This window comes from Equus caballus, chromosome 14 (assembly GCF_041296265.1).
Source record: "Equus caballus isolate H_3958 breed thoroughbred chromosome 14, TB-T2T, whole genome shotgun sequence".
Classification (NCBI taxonomy): domain Eukaryota; kingdom Metazoa; phylum Chordata; class Mammalia; order Perissodactyla; family Equidae; genus Equus; species Equus caballus.
In genome coordinates, this window is record NC_091697.1 from 61,430,449 (window position 1) to 61,452,655 (window position 22,207).

General features: G+C 37.4%; 1 pseudogene; it reads left to right on the top strand.

Annotated features, from left to right (window-relative positions):
• Positions 1–7,472: 7,472 nt before the first annotated feature.
• Positions 7,473–9,239, top strand: LOC106781626 (tigger transposable element-derived protein 1-like; annotated as a pseudogene).
• The last annotated feature ends 12,968 nt before the right edge of the window (positions 9,240–22,207 follow it).

The window sequence follows — 22,207 nt, forward strand, 5'->3', positions numbered from 1 at the left end:
CTATGTAAACTTACCAAAGTAATCACTGGATGTTAAGCTTAAAGTGGGAAAATTTTATGTTATGTAAGTCACACAGTATATAACAGATATAAATAAAACATAGTTCAGATAAGAAATCAAAAGGGAAATTAGCATATTTTTCTCTGAATGAAAATGAAGAGACTATATAACAAAATTTGTGATAGGCTGCTAAAGCTGCACTTAAAGGAAACTTCATAGTAAGTGCCTACATTAGAAAAGAAGATGGAATTAAATCAATGACTTAAGCTTCCAGCTAAAGACTAGAAAAAGAGGAGCCAATTAAACCCAAATTAGGAAAATTAAAGAAAGGAATAGCAGGGTGGCGGTGGGGGGAATCAATAAAATAACAAAGAGAAAAATCAACTAAACCAAAAGCTGGTTCTTTGAAAAGGTCAATGAAATTCATAAACATTTGGCCAGACTGAGCAAGAAAAAAAGGAAAACATTTACCAATATCAGAAATGGGATTTGACATCAATACAGATTGTATAGATATTAAAAGGATAACAAAATATTATGAAAGACATTACTGAAATAAACTCAAAAACTTAGATGAAATGGACAAATTCATTGAAATATATGTATACTAATCTCACTGAAGATGAAATAGATAACCTGAATAGGCTTATATATTAAAGAAATTTAATTTGTAATTAAAAACCTTCCTACATTAAAAATTCCACAACCAGGTTGCTTCAATGATGAATTCTACTAAACATTTAAGGAAGAATTAATACCAATTCTACGCAAAAATCTTTCATAAAAATGAAGAGGAAGGAATACTTTCCAACTCATTCTATGAGGTTCTGATACCAACATCAAAGACACCATAAGAAAATGACAGACCACTGTCCCTTATGAACATAGATGCAAAAGTTCTAAAATTTTCAACAAATCAAGCTGTATAAAAGAGGTTAAGAATCATGGCTAAGTGCAGTTTTTCTGGGAATGTCAGGCTGATTTAACATTCAAAAAATAAAAAAAAAATGAATGTAATTCAATGTAATTGACAGTATTTGCTAACTAAAGAGAAAAACCATATGATCATCTCAACTGATACAGAAAAAGTGTTTGACAAAATCCAACATCTCCTCCAAATTTTATAAACCTCAGCAAATCAGAAATAGAAGCAAACTTTCACAAAATGATAAAGCACATCTACAAAACATCTCCAGCTAACATCTTAATTAATGGTGAAAGATTGCATGTATTATCACGTAAAAGAGCTCCTCAATTGCCAAAGCTGGAACAATCTGCGCAATCCAATACATAACATAGTGTTGGATGATAACACAAAGTATAAAATAAATACGTTAGTCCATAGTGATATAATAAATTACTATATAAATAAATAGGGGATAAGAGACAAATCTCCTGTACAGGAGAATCCAAGTCATTTGCATACATACTCTCCCTTTAACGAGGTGGAGCATAACTCCCCATACTTCAGTGTGGGCTACATTTAGTGACTTGCTTCTAGAGTACAGTGTGGAAAGGGAGAAAAAGACTTTTCGGAGCAGAAAACTGAAAACCGTTACCTTAGCCAGGTGACCAAAATTAACATCATCAGTGATAAGTCACCTTGACAGCATTGTCCCTTTGATATGATAGATTGAGAACCACTTCACCTCTGGGGTTATACTCTGGGAAACCCTTAGCCCTAGTCTAACCATGAGAAAACCATCAGACAAACGAAAATGAGACATTGTCTAAAATACCCAACCTGTACTCCTCAAAAATGTCAAGGTCATCAAAAGCAAGGAAAGTTTGAGGAACAGTTATCGCCCAAAGGAGTGTAAAGAGACATAACAACTAAATGTAATGTCATATTCTGGATGGGATCCTGGAAAAACACATTAGGAAAGAACTAATGAATTTCAAATGAAGTATGGAGTGAGTTAGTAAAGGAAAACAGGGAACACATTACTGGTACATGCAGCAACATAGACGAATCTTAATAGCATGATGCTAAGTGAAAGAAATCAAATGCAAACGAGCATACACTGCATCATTCCATTTACAAGAAATTCTAGAAAAGTTGTAACTACAGTGACAGAAAGCAGAATGATTGCCAGCAGCGAGAGGTGGGAAGAGGGGCTTGACTGTAAAAGGTCACTAGGGAATTTTTAGACTAACGGAAATGTTCTACACATCGTGAATCACTACCATAGTGGTTACTAGAATGCATGCATTTGGCAGAATTGGTGACTTTATATAAGTTAGATCTTAATAGTGCCATTTTTTAAACAGACTTTTTATTCTTTTTAAGGCCTTTAGCAATTTAGCCAGGTTCACAGGTCCAGCCATAAAGATAATACCAACACAGTGTTGTAAGCATGCTGACAGAAACAAGTGTGGCATACTTTTCCAATATTGAGGATAGTTGTCTGATACAGTTGTGCGGATAGGACCTCAGGGAAGTCTTCCAGGGGCTCTGAAAAGGATTTTTCTGTTCCGTCTTTTTGCATGTCTTATGGCTGGTCAACTTGTTCCAGAAAGACATTCCATTCTCTTTACATGGAAAACTTGGGGTCACTAAGTTTTTCTGAAGAACACAATAATTTAATAAAGTATGAAGTACCTGGTATTTGACACTATTATACATGCCTTGGCCAGATATGAAATTAATTATAGTGTGTCAGTATCAGGAATTATAATTTAGTTCAACTCATGACATTGTTAAAGGAAGATAGGAATTTAAGGACTTGGGGAAAAACTCTGTACAGGAAGGGAAAATTGCTCCTCCAAGTTCATGTAAACAGAGTTTGGCTCGCTGTGAAGCTTGTAAGTTTATCATTTTCTCAAACGTTCTATCAGTTCCAAGGATAGTCTTTCTTGGGATATACATATATGATTTTTCTTTTTCCCTTTTTTCCTACTACCTTCAACCACCTTATAGCAACTAGTTTCAATGAACACTTTGAAAGTCAGCAGATTAAGCCCAAGTGAAATGTCCAGTCTTCGTCTTGGACCTTTCTGCCTGGTGCTTTGTATCTTCATACTGGTTCTTTCCCATAACAATAAATGTATTTGCTTTCCTCACACATATTAAAAAACTACCTCTTATTTTTGCCAAAGATATAACCATCCCCCTAGCTCCCCAGGCTCATGTTACTGGAATAACTTGTTAATCTTTCTCCCCCTTGATCTCCTATTCAATTCATCACCACGTCTTTCCAAATGCCTTACCCAAATTTTAGCTCATATTACCCCATATCCATACTCTCGAGATGACTTTCCTTCCCTTGCCTCCATTCCTTCTGTTCTAAAATACCTTGCTCACACTGCTATCACATCTTTTAAATATCTTTTTGCTCAGAAGTCTTTCTCTAGAAGAACCTACACTTCCCATTGTCTGCTATAAAAATCCAGACTTCAGTGTCCAGCATTCTGTGCCTTATATCCAATGCTCTTCTGTATATTTTTTACCTTTCAAGAAAATGTTTGCTTTCCCTGTTAAGACTTTACTGTGCACCAAGTTTCACATATGGTTCTCACAATAACCTTATAAAATAGTGACTACTATCATCTCCATTTTACAGACGAGGAAACCAAGGATCAGTACCTGGCAAAAGGTCACTCAGTTAGTGGTGGAGTCATTACTTTACTCCAGATCATTCTGACTCCAAAGCCTATACTCCTAACTATTATACTCTATTGCCTCCACATCGAACACCTGTCTTTAGAGGTGTCATTTCATCCACCTAGACTCTCTCCTCTCCTTCAATCTGTCCAGGTTGGCCTTACTCTCTCCATAGCCACTCAGCTGTGCATTCCCTTTCGTGTCTCTCATCTCTGGCCTCAAGTGCTACATCTGATTGCTCTTGCTTATACGTGCTCTGCAACTCACCTGCAAAAATTGTAACGTTGAGGATTATGTATGCCTTGTACAGCCTGTATCCCCAGAACCTAGTAAAGTGCCTGGTCTATTGAAATTAGTCAATAAGTATCTGTCAAAAGAAAAAAACAAAGAATGAAAGTTCCCTACTTTTTAGAAGCCTCTGGGTTCTATATCTTTAACTCCTTTCAGGGGTTACTACACTTCTTGCATACGGTCAGTATGCATCAAATGTAAACTGCTGGCTCACTCTGCTCCTTGAACTTTAAGTATACCAGTGCATATAGTTGCTATTTTCTTTAGAAAACACTTTGAAGGTATTCGGCTTCTCTTGGACTTTTCCTCTTTAGTTTATGATGTGCAAAAGTTAGGCAAGCAATGGTTATGCACTAAAAAGCATTCAGAAGCTAGGGCTATTCTTCCTCAGACCCAATAAATACAAGATTTTGGCATCTTACACTACATGGAAATGAAATAGAATTTAGAAATTGGCAAAAAATAGTTGAACATATGATAAATGGGAAATCATTTTACATTCATAAGCATCATCCTTTTAAGGTCCAACATGATGACTACCCTTGTTGCTATAAGAGGGCATCTTAAAATAAATGCCTGGATAACAAAAAATAAAGAAAAAGAACAACAACAAAAAAAGAAATTTATATAGCATTCTACTCTTCCCAGAATGATTTCGTCATCATTTTCTGTTTCTACCCTTAAAACAACACAAGCCAGGACAGTTATTATTATCCCAATTTTACTTACAATGTTATTTAAACACTATGAGATTAAATTGCTTTTGCAAAGCGATGAGGCCAATAAGTAATACAACCAGGACCAGGAGTCAGGTTTTCTGAATCACAATCCAATATTCTGACATAATCGAATGTTGCTGCACTTGCAGCCAATAATTCATTCACAATTGCTTGTTTTGTGATAGGGGGTATATTTGTTAAACAGTGCTACCACCTGCTGGTAAGTTTTCCAGTAATTCACATTACAGAAAATCCTAAAATGGCAAAAAAGTAAGAATAAGCAATACAATTTATCATTACAACTACATTCTCTAATTGCCCTTCCTATGTAGTGTCGTATCGACTTAGGCATTCCTTTATAAAGCAGCCAAATGAACCTTCCAAGATTAAATGTCCAAACATCTTTCTCAAGAACTTATACAGTCATGGATCGCTTAACAATGGGGATACACTCTGAGAAATGCATTAGGCAACTTCATCTTTGTGCGAACATCAGAGTGTACTTACACAAACCTAGATGGTATAGCCTGCTACACACTAAGGCTATAATATGGAAAGCCTATTGCTCCTAGGCTACAAACCTTTACAGCATGTTACTGTACTGAATACTGTAGGCAATTGTAACACAATGAGTATTTATGTATCTAAATATAGAAAAGGTACAGTAAAAGTACAGTATAAAAAATAAAAAATGGTACACCTGTACAGTGCACTTACCATGAATGGAGCTGGCAGAATTGGAAGTTGCTCTGGTGCGTGAGTGGCAAGTAAATGTGAAAGCCTAGGACGTTGCTGCACACTACTGTAGATTTTATAAACACTGTATGTTTAGGTTACACTAAATTTACTAAAAAATCTTTCTTCTATAAATTAACCTTAGTTTACTGTAACATTTTTGCTTATAAACTCGTTAAGTTTTTAAACTTTTTGACTCCCGTAATAACACTTAGCTTAAAACACAAATACATTGTACAGCTGTACAAAAATATTTTCTTTCCTTATATCCTTACTCTATAAGCTTTTCCCTATTTTCCAAATTTTTTTAAACTTTTCTGTTGAAAACTAAGACACAAACACACACATTAGCTTAGGCCTATGCAGGGTTGGGATCAACAATATCACTATCTTCCACCTCCACATCTTGTCCCACTGGAAGGTCTTCAGGGGCAGTAACATTCAAGGAGCTGTCATCTCCTCATAACAATGCCTTCTTCTGGAATACCTCCTGAAGGACCTACCTGAGGCTCTTCCTGAAAAGGTGCCACTATTTTCAGAACTATGTCCGTAGTGATTTTCTTGGTTTGTTTCTTTTTTTGTTTTAATCATAGATTTGCTTGTAAGTAGATAATGAATCATGAACATTCCTCTCTATTAATGAAAACCTTTCAGTGTTAGAGTCCATGTTTTCAGACTTTTTAAGGAGCTTGTTGAGGTCTCTGAAAGCTGCTCCTAAACTCTTGACTGTGAATTCTTTTGGAGGTTCTATTTCTTCTCTTATGGTTTCCTTTTCTCTTTCCTCTTCTTTAGCTAAGCATTTCTCTCCCAGTTCTGACAACTCCTTATTAGTCAATCCCTCAGGAACCACCACCAGGAGCTCCTTGATGTCGTCCTCATCCATACCCAGGTGAAAGTCGTTTGCTGTCTCAACTACAGCCTTGTTGATTTTTGCAACCTCTGCATTCTTGGCAAAATCTTTGAAGTCCTGGACAAAACTCTTGAGTGTCTTCTTCCAGATGCCATTCATACACCCCTTGGTGACATCACCTCACTGCCCAAGTAAGGTTCTTGGTGCAGTCATAGATGTTGTTATTCTCCCAGAATTGCATCTGTGTCTTCCTCAGTTGCAGCAATAGCCTGGACAAAGGTCCTCCTCGTGTAGTAGACCTCAAAAGCTGCTATAACTCCTTGATCCATTGATTGGATCAAAGAGATGTTGTTTGAAGGGAGAAACACTGCTTTGATATTGGGATAAAAATCACTAGTAAAACAAAGATGTCCAGGATCTTTATCAACAATAAGCAAAAATCTCAAAAGGTATGTTATTCTCCAAGCAGTACCTCTCCAATTTGCTGGCATAGCAACTCAGGAGAATATCTTGGAAGAGGAGCTGAATCATCTGACTTCTTATTGCTCATGTAGTACACTGGCATGTGTGCTTATTGATATGCTTGAAGGCCCTGGAGTTCTCACTGTGCCAGATCACAAAGGGTTTCGATTTGTAGCCTGCAACATTGACCCCAATCAAGACTGTTATCCTGTGCTTAAAAGCCTTGCAACCTGTTACTGGCAACATTAGCAGTGGATTTTGCATGCTTAGGAGCCATGATGAACAAAACAACATGAGATTAAGTCAAGAACAAGAGAAAATGATGCAATCAAGAGACATGGTAAAAGTGAGATAAAAGAGGCTACTGCCAGTGTAACACAGCATACCGTTTCACAGTAAATGTTTTTAAAAGTAGAAACACTACAGTTTAAAATAAAGCTAAAAAGAACAGGCATACTCATTTTATTGCACTTCACTTTATTGTGTTTTTTACAAATTGAAAGTTTGTTGAAACCCTTTGTTGAGCAAGTCTATTGATACCATTTTTCCAACAGCGTTTGCTCACTTCGTGTCTGTGTCACATTTTGGTAATTCTTGCAATATTTCGTATGGTGATCTGATCAGTGATCTTTGATGTTACTACTATAATTTTGGGGGGTCACCACAAACCATTCATATAAGATGGCGACCTTAATTGATAAATGTTGTGTTCTGACTGTTCCACCAACCAGCCATTTCCCACCTCTTCCCCTCTCCATGGACTTATTTAATGAGATACAGTATTGAAATTAGGCCAATTAGTAACCCTAGAATGGCCTCTAAGTATCCAAGTGAAAGGAAGAGACCCATGTCTCTCACTTTAAATCAAAAGCTAGAAATGATTAAGTTTAGTGAAGAGGGCATGTCAAAAGCCAAGATAGGCTAAAAGCTAGGCCTCTTGCACCAAACAGTTACCCACGTTGTGAATGAAAAGGAAAAGTTCTGGAAGGAAATTAAAAGGGCTGCTCCAGTGAGCATATGAATGATAAGAAAGCAAAACAGTCTTATTGGTGATACAGAGAAAGCTTTAGTGGTCTGGATAGAAGATCAAACCAACCAAAACATTCCCTTAAGCCAAAGCTTAATCCAGAGCAAGGCCCTAATTCTTTTCAATTCTGTGAAGGCTTAGAGAGGTGAGGAATCTTAGAAGAAAAGTTTGGAGCTAGCAGAGGTTGGTTCATGAGGTTTAAGGAAAGAAGCCATCTCTATAACATAAAAGCATGAGGTGAAGCAGCAAGTGCTGACGTAGAAGCTGCAGCAAGTTATCCAGAAGATCTAGGTAAAATAATTAATGAAGGTGGCTACACTAAATGACAGATTTTCAATTTAGACAAACCAGCCTTATATTGGAACAAGATGCCATCTAGGACTTTTGTAGCTAGAGAGGAGAAGTCAATGCCTGGCTTCAAAGCTTCAAGGGACAGGCTGACTCTCTTGTTAGGGGCTGATGCAGCTGCTGACTTTAAGTTGAAGCCAATGCTCATTTACCATTCCGAAAATCCTAGGGCCCCTAAGAATGATGATAAATCTACTCTGCCTGTGCTCTATAAATGGAACAATAAAGCCTGGATGACAGCGCATCTGTTTACAACATGGTTTACTGAATATTTTAAGCCCACTGTTGAGGCCCATTGCTCAGAACAAAACATTCCTTTCAAAGTATTACTGCTCACTGACAATGCACCTGGTCACCCAAGAGCTCTGATGGAGACATACGAGGAGATGAACATTGTTTTCATGTCTACTAACACAACATGTATTCTGCAGCCCACGGATAAAGCAGTCATTTTGACTTTCAAGTGTTATTATTTAAGAAATACATTTTATAAGATGATAGCTGCCATAGATAGTGATTCCTCTGATGGATTTGGGTAAAGTAAATTGAACACCTTCTGGAAAAGATTCACCGCTCTAGATGCCATAAAGAACATTCACAATTCATGGGAAGAGGTCAAAATATCAACATTAACAGGAGTTTGGAAGACGTTGATTGCAACTCTCACGGATGACTTTGAGGGGTTCAAGACTTCAGTGGACAAAACACCTGCAGATGCGGTAGAAATAGCGAGAGAACTAGAATTATAAGTGGAACCTGAAGATGTGACTGAATTGCTGCCAGCTCCTGAGAAAACTTTAATGGATGAAGAGTTACTTCTTACAGGTGAACAAAGAAAGTGGTTTCTTGAGATGGAAACTACTCCTGGTGAAGATGCTGTGAAGGTTGTTGAAATGACAACAAAGGATTTAGACTATTACACAAACTTAGTTGGTAAATCTTTGAGAAGATTGACTCCAATTTTGAAAGAAGTTCTACTGTGGGTAAAATGCTATCAAACACCATCGCATGCTACAGAGAAATCGTTCTTGAAAGGAAGAGTCAATTGATGCAGCACATTTTATTCTCATCTTATTTTAAGAAATTGCCACAGCTACCCCAACCTTCAGCATCTGCCACCCTGGTCAGCAGCCATCAACATTGAGACAAGAACCTCCACGAGCAAAAAGATTATGACTTGTTGAAGGCTCAGATGATGGTTAGCATTTTTTAGTCATAAAGTATTTAGTTAAGGTATGTATCTCGTTTTAGACATAATACTATTGTGCACTTAATAAACGATGATATAGTGTAAACATAACTTTTACATGCACTGGGAAACCAAAAAAAAGCATATGACTAGCTTTATTGTGATATTCGCTTTATTGCGGTGGTCTGGAACTGAACCTGCAATATCTCTGAGATATACCTGTATTGTATAACAAATACATAAACCAGTAATAGTTGTTTATTATCAAGTATTATGCATTGTACACAATTGTTTGTGTTATACTTTTATATGACTGGCAGATCCATAGGTTTGTTTACACGAGCATTACCACAATCAGGTGAGTACTGTATTGCACTACAACCTTACAACCACTATGACATCACTAGGTGATACGAACTTTTCAATTCTGTTATAATCTTATGGAACCAGCGTCATATATGTGGTCCATTGTTGACCTAAACATTCTTATGTGGCACATGACTGTTTTAGATAAGACATATAGAACATTAAAAAAGCTAAAAGCCTGTCATTGCCACAAATAACTGGATGAAAATGTGGCCTCATACCCTTTTGCTGCACCCACACTCCGACCCACCCAACCCATATCTTTATGCTTGTTTATTTGGTTTTAATTGCCTTTTTTTACACCTCTAAATAATGTAATGAAACAGGGTGAATAGGTGATCAGGGAAGTAGAAGACGCTAGAGTGTAACAGGGCAGAAAGTTTGTGTAGCTAGCTAACATAGGATGTACTATTTAGAGTGATGAAGAAAATGACATCATTCTTGAGATCTTCTTCATAGGAACATACCCAGGTTCATCGGTCTTCTGTCACTTTTAACTTCACAATAGATGGATGTGATGTGATGTTAACTTGTCACCAAGTTAAAAATTGGACTGCTTTTGCCAAAATCATGAATTTTAAATATCCTTATGTTTATTTCAAGAATTCCTTTAAAAAAATAATGATGCACTCTTGGCTGACTGGCAAAGGCATTCATTGTCTTGCCCAAAAAGCACAAAAAGTTTAAGACCTATCTTATCCTCTAACATGTTGTGTCCAGTTTAGCAAGAAATTCCAGATGTACAAAATTAGTTCTTAAGAACTAGTTGTACAAGGCAGGCAACTTTGGATGGATACAAGATGAGAAGTTGGTGGGATGGAAGGAGACAAGAGAAATTGGTGGTATTCACCTTTTCCACCTCCCCAAGCTAGAGATGGCTGCTAAGAGAGGGCACAAATTTAGCTCAAATGCAGGCTCCTTGTAGCTTTGAGTAGCACTACAAATGGAATTAATAGCACCTCTCTCATTGTTTCCATGGGAATTTGTAGCTCTATAGAGTCCTTCTGTTTTACATCATAGTTAGCTCTTCTTATTTCTTCTACTAACCTGTAATCAGCTTGAGAGCAAGGATTGTATTTAATTTTCTCTGTAATTCTTTGAGTCAACACAGTGCTTTGCACATAGAAGACAGTAATAAGTGTTCATTGAATAAAAATGGTTAGTTATACAACTCTGGCCCTAAAGATTTCCCCCAAGCATCAAAAGTTCCCATATTGCTTTTAAAATCTAATGCATATTTTCTGCCGAATAGACAAAATGCTAATTGTTTTATTGTAAAAAATAATTTCAGCACATTGCCTAAGTGTCATAAGACACCAGACAACATAGAGTACTTGAATGTTACAAAACTACATGAAATATGTAAGACTCTCCTGGCCTAGGAACATAGACTGTGTAGGTTATTCTACAAGCATACTGATCACCAGTAATATTCTAAAGGTACACTTGTCAAATGTGTGCTCATAACTCATTCTAATTTTAAAATTTACACATAATGACAAACTACAAAATGTACATCAACAAGTTTTATGTTTAATCGCCATACTTAACCAAAGGCAATTTTAAAATGCAGCTATTAGACATTAAATTATATATGCTTTGACTCCATGTACACAAAATGCCAGGCACTGGAATGAATTGCTTATGTAAGAGCCTATATTCTCTTGATAAGTTGGAATAGGTCTTCCTAATTTACCCAATGTTAGGAGAATGTTTAAATGACAATCCAAGGTTACTAGCTTTTAAGGGGTAATAAGAAACAGTTTTTAAAGGAAAACCCTTTCGTCTTAAAATAATTTTGGTAGGACATTGATTTTCACTTTCCATCCTCACCTTGCCAATTTCTGGTCCTATCTTTTCATTAATAAATGAATAAGAATTTAAATGGTTTTGGTAAATTTAACCTACCAGGAAAACAACTGATTTTATAAACTAGTTAAATATAATCTTTTGGAGGGGAGGGAGACAATGTGAGGAAGCAGTGGTGGTAATCTCTTTTCAGAAATCAGTAAGAAGTTTCTATTCATGATGGATCAAAGTGGAGAATGAGAAGACAATTTGTTATGAATAATTGGCACAAAGATAAAATTGCTTTTTAATTAAAAAGGGTAATGTCAGCATCATTGTGGAGTGAGTTGTTCCCTTTGTCTCCCCACTCTAACTTACAACCAGTACTACTTCCATTCACTGACAAAGGACTCCCTGCACAGCACAGCTGAACACCTGAGAAATGCATACATCTATACATCTGAAGGTGGGTGGACTGGACCTCTGAGAGGCAGTAAAACTAGAGGAGAAGCCCCCTACTCCTCTCCCCAGTCGTAGTTATCCAAAATGTAGATACCCGCCAACCCTAAAAGTGGTGGTAGTGCCATGACCTTAGGTTCCAAAAAGCACACCAGTGCCAGAGACCAGAGGCTGCAGGAACAGCTGCAACCCTCACAGCTCAGCCTCACACCTCCTCCAGCAGTGGCAGGTGGCACCTGCAACCTGAGGCTTCAGGAGCCACAACAGTACCCATGAAACACCCCCAGCAGTGGCACACCCAACACCAGCCCTACCAGCAGTGGGGGCTACTTATGAGGTCCCAGGCCGTTAGCAGCAGCAGTGACACCCATGGATCCAGCACTGCTAGCAGTAGTGCTGCCAGCACTCCCAGATAACCTTGGAACAGCAGCCTACATGGTGCATGTGGCAGCAGCACCCAATCCTGTGGAGAACTAGTGGGGGAACACAAGACCCATGCAACCCAAGAAGCACTAGAGGTGTGCGCGCAGTCTGGTAATGCCAGTGGTGACACTCATGATTGCAATGACGTTGTAAGCAGCAAGGCACCAGCAACTTTGGAGCACAAACAGCACAAGGTGGGCACTGATGATATCTCTGGCAGAGGCAGTGGAAGGTGGAAAGTGAAGGCTCTCAAATACAACCAGAAGCAGCTCAGAATCAAAGTAACCAAAGCCTTACCCAAATAAAAAAAGTGTTTACTACCACAAATGTGCTGGCAGAGGAATAACTCATCAAGCACCATGAAGAATTATAGTAACATGGTAGCACAGAAAGAAAATGACAATTCTCCAGAAACTATACTTGAGTTCGCAGAATATTGCAATATAACTGACAGAGAATTCAAAATAGCTGTCGTGAAGAAATTCAACAAGTTACAAGAAAACTCAGAAAGACAGTTCAATGGCTTCAGGAATAAAATTAATGAACAGAAGAATTACTTCACCAAAGAGATTGAAACTCTAAAAAAACATAAACAGAAATTCTGGAGCTGAAGAACACAAATAGTAAGGTGAAGAATAAAGTAAAAAGTATTGGAAATAGAGCTGACCATATGGAAGAGAGAATTAGCGAGCTTGAAGATCAAAATCTAGAAATGATCCAGTTGGAAGAGGAAAGAGAACTAAGATTTTTTTAAAGATGAAGAAAATCTACAAGAAATATCCTTCTCAATTAGGAAAAGCAACATAAGGATAATGGGTATCCCAAAAGGAGAAAAAAGGGAGATAGAAGGGGATTGCTTTATTCAGAGAAATAATAGTTGAGAACTTCCCAAACATAAGGAAAGAACTGGATATGCACGTACATGAAGCTAATAGAACTCCTAATTACCTCAATGCAAAAAGACCTCCTCCAAGGCACACTATAAAAATTGTCAAAAGTCAGGGACACAGAATGAATATTAAGGGTAGCCAGAGAGAAAAAAATAACTTACAAAGGAACTCCCATCAGGCTATCAGTAGATTTTTCAGCAAAAACTCCACAGGTTAAGATAGAGTGTACATGATATATTCAAAATACTGAAAGACAAAAACTATCAGCCAAGAATACTCTATCCAATAAAGTTACTCTTCAGATATGAAGGAGAAATAAAGGCTTTCCCAAACAAAAGCTGAGGGAGATCATTGCCACTAGACCTGCCTTACAAGAAATGTTGAAAGGAGCACTCCTACCTGACACAAAAAGGCAAAGGTATACAAAGTTTTGAGCAAGGTGACAAATAGATAGACAGAATCAGAAAATTGCAACTCTATATCAGAATAGCTTAGTTAACACTTAATTATAACATAAAGGCTAAAAAGAAAGAAAGCATCAAAAATAACTATAACCACTTCAATTGGGCAACAAATTCACAATGCAAAAAAAAAAAAAAAGGATAGTTTGTGACAACAAAAAGATAGAAGGGGAAGAGGAAAAGGACATACCCTTCAAAGGCTAATGGAGATAAGATGCTATCAGCAGAGAAATCTTTCATACAAACCTCATGGTAACCACAAAACAAAAAAATTAGAGCAGAGTCACAAAACATAAATAAAGAGGAAACTTAGAAAGACCTCACGGAAAACCAAACTGAAACAGCAGATAGAAATACAAGAAAAAAGGAATAATGGAAATATAGAACAACCAGGAAACAAAAGATAAAACAGCAGTATTATGCACTCATTTATCAATAATCACTCTAAATGTAAATGGATTGAATTCACCAGAAGACACAGTGTGGCTGGATGGATTAAGAAATAAGACCCAACAATAGTTGCTTCCAGGACACCCATCTCAGCTCTAAAGACAAACATAGGCTCAGAGTGAAGGGATGGAAGATGATATTCTCTAAGTATGTGGCAACCAAAAGAAAGCAGGTATAGCCATTTTTATATCAGACAAAATAGATTTCAAGACCAAAAAGATAAGAGACAAAGATGGACATTATATAATGATAAAAGGGACATTCCACCAAGAAGACATAACACTTATTAATATATATACACCTAACATAGGAGCACCAAAGTATACAAAGCAACTATTAACAGACTTAAATGGAGAAATTGACAGCAACACAATAATAGTAGGAGACTTTAACACCCCACTTACATCAATGGATAGATCATTCAGACAAAAAGTCAACAAGGAAACAGTGGCCTTAGATGAAACACTAGACCAGATGGACTTAATAAATACATAAAAATCATTCCTTCCAAAGGCACTGGAATATATTTCTCAAGTGTACATGGAACATTCTCAAAGATAGACCACATGTTGGGAAAAAGCGAGCCTCAATAAATTTAAGAAGATTGAAATCATATCAAGTATCTTTTCCAACCACAATAGTATAAAACTAGAAACCATCTACAAGAAAAAAGCTGGGAAAGTCACAAATATGTGGAGAATAAACAACAGGCTACTGCACAAGTATTGAATCAATAAAGAAACCAAAGGAGAAATAAAAAAATACCTAGAGACAAATAAAAACGAAAATACAACATGCCAAAAAATCTATGGGCTGCAGCAAAAGCAGTTTTACATGGGAATTTTATAGCAATATAGGCCTACCTCAAGAAACATCTCAAATCAACAATCTAACATTACACCTAAAAGAACTAGAAAAAGATGAGCAGACAAAGCCCAATGTCACTAAAAGGAAGGAAATACTAAAAATCATAAATAAATGAAATAGAAACTGAAAAAACAATAGAAAGGATCAATGAAACTAAGAGCTGATTCTTTAAGAGGAAATGAAATTGACAAACCTTTAGCCAGACTAAGAAAAGAGAAGATTCAAATAAATAGAAATGAAAGAGGAGAAGTTACAGTGGACACCACAGAAACACAAAGGATAATAAGAGAATACTACAAAAAGCTATATGCCAACAAACTGGATAGTTTAGAAGAAATGGATAAGTTCTTAGACTCACACAATCTCCCAAAACTGAACCAAGAAGAAACAGAGAACCTGAACAGACCAATCATAAGCAAAGAGATTGAAACAGTAATAAAAAAATTCCCAAAAACCAAAAGTCAGGACCAGATGACTTCTCTGGTAAATTCTACCAAACATTCAAAGATTTAATACTTATCCTTCTCAAACTCTTCCAAAGGATGGGATGCTTCCCAACTCATTCTATGAGGCCAACATCACCCTGATACCAAAACCAGAGAAGGACAACACAAAAAAGGAAAATTATAGCCAATATTGCTGATGAACATAGATGCAAAAATCCTCAAGCAAATATTAGCAAATTGAATACAGCAATATGTTAATAGTATCATACACCAGGATGAAATGGGATTTATCCAGGGAAGCTGGGATGGTTCAACATCTGCAAATCAATGTGATATACCATATTAACAAAATGAATTAAAATCATGTGATCATCTCAATAGATGCAGAGAAAGCCTTTGAAAAGATTCAATATCCATTTATGATAAAAAAAAAACTCTCAATAAAATGCACATAGAAGGAAAGTACCTCAACATACTAAAGGCAATATATGACAAACCCACAGCCAACATTATACCCAATGGTAAAAAACTGAAAACTATTCCTCTAAGAGCAGGAACAAGACAAGGATGCCCACTCTCACCACTCTTATTCAAGTTAGTATTGGAAGTCCCTGCCAGAGCACTTAGGCAAGAAAAAGAAATAAAAGGTATCCAATTGGAAACGAAGAAGTTAAACTGTCTCTATTTGTGGATGACATGACTCTATATGTAGAAATACCTAAAGAATAAGCAAAATAACTATTAGAAATAATGAATACAGTAAAGTTGCAGGGTACAAAATCAACAAATGAAAGTCAGTCACATTTCTATATACTAACAATGAACTAGCACAAAGAGAAATTAAGAATAAAATTAAAAACAAAAGAGGCAAGGACATCCTCAGGAGAAGTAGCATAAAGAGCAGGACCTCTTCAGGATCAGTGTCAGATATGATCTTATTTAAAGTTTACAGATGGCCGTAGTCAACCTCTCTGGACAATGAAACACCACATTGACGAGGGGAGTGCTTTAAAGCCTGTAGAGACAGTCAGAAACATTCCAGATAAGGTCAAGTTAGTGTGTATTGTAACGTATTTAGAGGGAAGGGACACCAACCATAGAGCCCATCAGTCATAACCCAGGATAGGAGGCTTATTTTCATGGCTCCTGACACCTGAACTCAACACAGGACAGCGGTCATGAAAGTCACGGAGACACATGTGGAAGGGAAAGGAACAAGCATTGTCACTTACAGAGCACCTGGTCTGTGCCTTCTGAAATACTTTAAAAAAGAACTATTTTATAAGCAGTAATAGGATCATGGTTTCTTTTTACCTAAAGTAATAGCTGGAGAAAAAATACGAAAGTCTTAAATATACATATATAAGTTGGTATCCTCATGGGATATTAATGAAATCAGTGTATTTTGGCTCTTCAACTAATTTTTGAGACCAATAGCAAGCACAATAACCAAGCCCTCCCACAGTAGTCCTTTGGTGTCTCTGCCAGAGACAGAGCCCAGACCTCAGTGGAAATGATTCATTCAGTTAATCCAAATCCTGGAAACATATGAAGGAACGTTTAAAGGTTGTACCTTTTCTCAGGTTAATTATCTGTAGAAGTTAAAAAAATTAATAAAAATGTTGATGTTTGCCCTGCAATCCTTTATTTCTCCCTATACACACCTTGTATGCTAAAAAAAGTAAGAAAAATATTTCTCCTTAGAGTCACCTTTCCTCCATCAACCAAATGAAATGAAAATACATCCTGCCTGTTTGAGAGAGCCCAGAGTATGCATCCCGCTGTTCCATGGCTATTTAATTATGCAATGATTCATCAGTTCTCATTTAGTCAGAGAATTATAAAAAAGAAATCATAATGAAATCAACACTGGGGATAAGTTATACCAAGGGGCAGGATTTAGAAAGTTATACTGCTGTTTTTCTTCTTGGCTGGCCCCTAAACTTAGCATTCTGGATGTTGGTCAGGAATCACTCACCAATGAGAATGATGAAGAATTTTCAAGATGTGTTGATGGAACGTTGGAATGTATTCAATTTACCTCTGCCTGCTGGCATTTTTCTGTGTCTGCTTATGGTTTTTATGACAGAGAAGGTTATTTTAAAATCAAAGGACACTTTTAGAAATGCTATGGCAGTGAAAATGTATGAAGTCATTCTCAGATTACTCTATGAAGGAGACAACAGTAATAATCTTGATTGTGTCCTGGCTGAGGCACAAATTTTAAGCCACTCTCCTAAAGCAATGCATCAGGTAGTTCCAGAGCCAAGTTTGAAACCCAAGAATCTGACCCTGCAACTGCTACCATTCAGAAACCCATGCATATGAGAACATTGGCAATAGGTGAGCAACAGAAAAAGAACTGTGGAGGCAGGAGGCTAACAAGCTAGCCTGAGACTGGCAGTGGGAAGTTATAATTTAAAAGGGAGCTCCTTGGCACTAGTTCAGAAATGTGCACATATGCCTGCCTCTCCTCCTCCTTCCAATAAAGGAACACGAAAATGAATGAACTTATGAGAGTGAAGAGAATTGTAGGTGGTCACAGGAGAATTAGAGACTAACAATTTTCTGGAAGTCTGCAAGTACATGGAAATCTGCTAATAAAGAAAGACCACAAGGGAACCAAAACAGAGGTGAAAGGCAGATTCCCCAGTAGAACCCCAGATTGGCCTAAGCTCAGTGTATGAGGCACAGAGCATGGCAGTGAAAGGGGAAAATAAAACAGGAGTTCTCATTTAACATCTCTATAGAGCAAGTACCCCAGGAAGTGCACCTATACACACACACACACACACACACACATACATACACATACACAGTGCCGACTTCCCTCTTCCCATGACAAGGCATATTTAACCTCTTGTAGAAAATCTGTAAAGAGCTGCCTAGAGAAGGCTATAGCACTTGTGTGGGTGTGGATATCCCAGAAGAAGTCCTCATTCTGGCATTTGGTGAACTCCTAATTTACAAGGCAGTTCTCTGCCTCTGACAGCAAAACTTGTCAGTCAACAAGTTCCACTCAGAGAAAATAAAAGAGACAGAGAGAGAGGAAGGCCAGAGAGGCAGTGAGAAACAGAAAGAGAGAGACTGAGAGAGTGAGAGCCCAGAGAGAGCAAGCCAGCAAGAGAGCAAGCGTCCAGAGAGCGAGGGAGAGAGGGAGAGAGAGGGAGAGAGAGAGAGGGAGCAAGAGCCCAGAGAGTGAGAGAGCAAAGGAGTGAGAGCCCAGAGAGTAAGCGAGAGAGCCCAGAGAGAGAGACAGAGCCCAGAGAGAGACAGATAGACAGACAGGCTAGAGAGAGACACACAGGCCAGAGAGAGGCGCCACAGAGACAGACTCCAAGCAGCCTTCTCATTCAGGGGAGAGTCCCATGAGGAAAGCACATGCACAAATACAATCAGAAACCCATACCAAATACTTGGTAGAATCAGCACTTTTTTATTCTTAAATTTGAGCGAATAACCACTGATTATTGGCTATATAAAGATAACCAGCAACAAAGAAAGAGTAAGATAAACAGAATTACTCCTGATAAATAAATAATTTGAAGATGAAAAACGACTTTGAAAAAATGTAAATAAGCATCCCAAAGGGATCTTAGAATATATTGCACCCCAAAATTGCATCTGTTCATCAAGCCTAGAAATCAAACAGTCCAAACTAGAATAGGAATCAGTGGACTCTAAGACGTCTGCCTGCAAATAAAGAATGCAATGACTCAATTCAATAAATAGGAATAATTAACTGTTTGACGAAATTTGGACTATTTCTTCTTTTTATAAGAAATAAAAGGTTTTAAAAAACATTTACCAAAAACTAAATCTAATAACATATGCCCTGATTTTTGAGCACTAGCATAGGACAAAGGAAACTATTTGATTTGTATGCTTAGAACTTAAGAAATGAGATCCTAGCACATATTCAAAATTTGCAGTAAAGTATATATTTGACAATAATGTACATTATGTATTGCTTGCTTACATTCAGAATCAAGCTGTATATAGGGCACAGAGACAGTGTTCATAGCCACAAGAATGTGTCTGTCTTAAAGAGTGCATCTGTCTTAACTGTCTTAATTTCCTATAATGTTCAGAATTCATTTTCTATTGCTGTACAACAAATTAACTAAAATCTCTCAGCTCCTAGAGGCCACTTTCAGGACTTAGCCGTGGAGCCCTCTCACAACCTGGGACTTACTTTTTCAAATCCACCTGGAGAATCTACCTCCGGTCTTATATGGCATAACATAGTCACGGAAGTAGCTATCCCCTCACCTTTGTCACACTGCCCCATCATATTCACAAGCCCTGCCCTCACTCAAGGCAAGAGATTACATACTAGGCGGTGAGAACCTAAGAAGTCACTTTAGAAGTCTGTCTACCACACTATTTAAAAGTGAGTGTGGGCTGGCCTTTGACTGGCTTCCAAAGAATAGAGTATGAAAAGGAGAAAAATAGTAACTTGACAGTAGAGAAACCTGGCAAACACTACCTTAACCAACGATGAAAGTTATCACCACCAGGGATGTCAGGCACCGCTGACACAACGTGACGTGGACACTGACTTCTGTGGTCTTCTCTCCCAAATCTCGTAATTCCAGTATAATCATGAGGAAAATCATGGTACATTCTCCAAAACACCTGCCCAGTACTCAAAACTGTCATGGTCTTTGAAAACAAGGAAGGATAGAGAAACTGTCATAGACCAGAGGAAAATAAGGAAACATGACGAGTAAGTGAATTGTAGTATCCTGGATTGGAACCTGGAACAGAGATGGAACAGGAACAGAAGAACCAGTAAAACAGAAATAAAGTCTGGTGTTTAGTTAACAGTAATATACCAATGTTGGTTTCTTATTTTTGATAGACATACCATGGTTATGTAGCAGATAACAATAGGAAAAACTGCTATATTTGCAGTGCTTCTATAAGTCTAAAATTCAAAATAAAAGTTTATTTAAAAACTTTGACGTGAGAAACGATAAAAGTTGAGAGAGAAGTAGAGAGATGCTAGTATTTACATGTAACATAGTAGAAAGGCAAGGGGAACTGCTTAAAGCTGACAAAAAGAAGACATAAGAGAATATTAAGTTACAAATATAACCAACAGAAGAGATAATTTAACCCTAATTTTGGGAGAAAGGTGAGGAGAGACAAGGTGGGTGCAGTGAAGTGTATGTACAAGGGTGCCAGTAGTTATTCTTGAGATCTGTAATATATTATAGATATAGATAGATAGGGACACATATATAACATTTAGAGGAATTAATTGCCTGAAGTAAAAATAGAAACTGTAGAGTGATTGGTTCTTCCTACATTTTGCTGATAGGAATGTAAAGTGGTGTAAGGTGGTGTGATTACTTTGGAAATCTGTCTGGCAGTTTCTCTCAGAGCTCTACAAATGTACAACCTATGATGTAGTAATTCCGTTCCTACTAATATCCCTAACAGAAGTGTGTGCATATGTGCACCAAAACACATTGACAAGATTGCTCTTAGCAGCACCGTTCATCACAGCCCAAAGCTGAAACCTCACAATTTCCAGTAACATTAGAGCAGATGAAAATTTTTATCAAGCTCAAAAACAAGTGGAACTAATCTATGGTATTAGAAGTTGGAAAAGAATTTACCTTTGAGGGGAGGGAGAACTGACAAACAAAACACAAGGGGGGCTTCCAAAGAACTGAGGATGACCTGCTTCTTGAGTTGCTGGTTACCTGAGTTTGGTCACTGTACAAATCCATTGAGATGTTCAGGTATGACGTGTATACTTTTCTGGACATATGCTATGAAAAAATTTTTGTTTTTTCTGGAGGTTGACATTTAGGAATGGGGATGGGAAAGAATGGGGCAGGCCTGTTGTTTGAAAAATAAAATAGTATTGAATGTCTATAATAAAAAGCAACATGTGTTTTAAAATTCATTTGAATTTTAAACTGAGGCCAAGGATTATCTGCTTTATTTTTTACCTCCAGCATAAAACATGTTGCCTACCAGATAGTAGGAACTCAGTAAACATACATGATATGAATGAGTGAATGGAGGGAAAAGTCAGTGGCAACCTGAGAGTTACTGGAGACTGCAAAGCAAGAGCCATGAGAACATGAAACGGTTTCAACAGAGAGTCAAAAACTATATGTATATATAATTAACTTGGAAAATAAGCACTCATCTATATTTGACTTAGAGATATGAAAAGGACCATTACACACCTATTAGAATGGCCAAAATCCAGACCACTGACAACAGCAAATGCTAGCAAGAAAGTGGAGCAGCAGGAACTCTTGTACAATGCTGGTGGGAATGCAAAATGGTACAGCCACTTTGGAAGATAGTTTGGCAGTTTCTTACAAACTAAACATACTCTTAGCACATGATCCAGCAATCATATACCTTTGTATTTACCCAAAGGAGCTGAAAACTTATGTCTACACAAAAACTTGCACATAGATGTTTATAGCAGCTTTAGTCATAATTGTCAAAACTTGGAAGCAACTAAGACGTCCTTCAGTAGATGAATAGATAAATAAACTATAGCACGTCCAGACTATGGGATGTTATTTAGGGCTAAAGAAAACAAAAAAGGAAAAAAGAGCTATCAAGCTTAAATGGAGGAAGCTTAAATGTTTATCACAAGTAAAAGAAGCCAGTCTAAAAAGGATACACACTGTACAATTCCAACTATATGACATTCTGGAAAGGCCAAAACTATGGAGAAGATGCAAAGATCAGTGACTGCCAAAGGTTGGGGAAGGCATTCTGGGGGCGGGGGGTGAACAGGCAGAGCACAGAGGATTTTTAGGGCTGAAAATACTCTGTATGATATTATAATGAT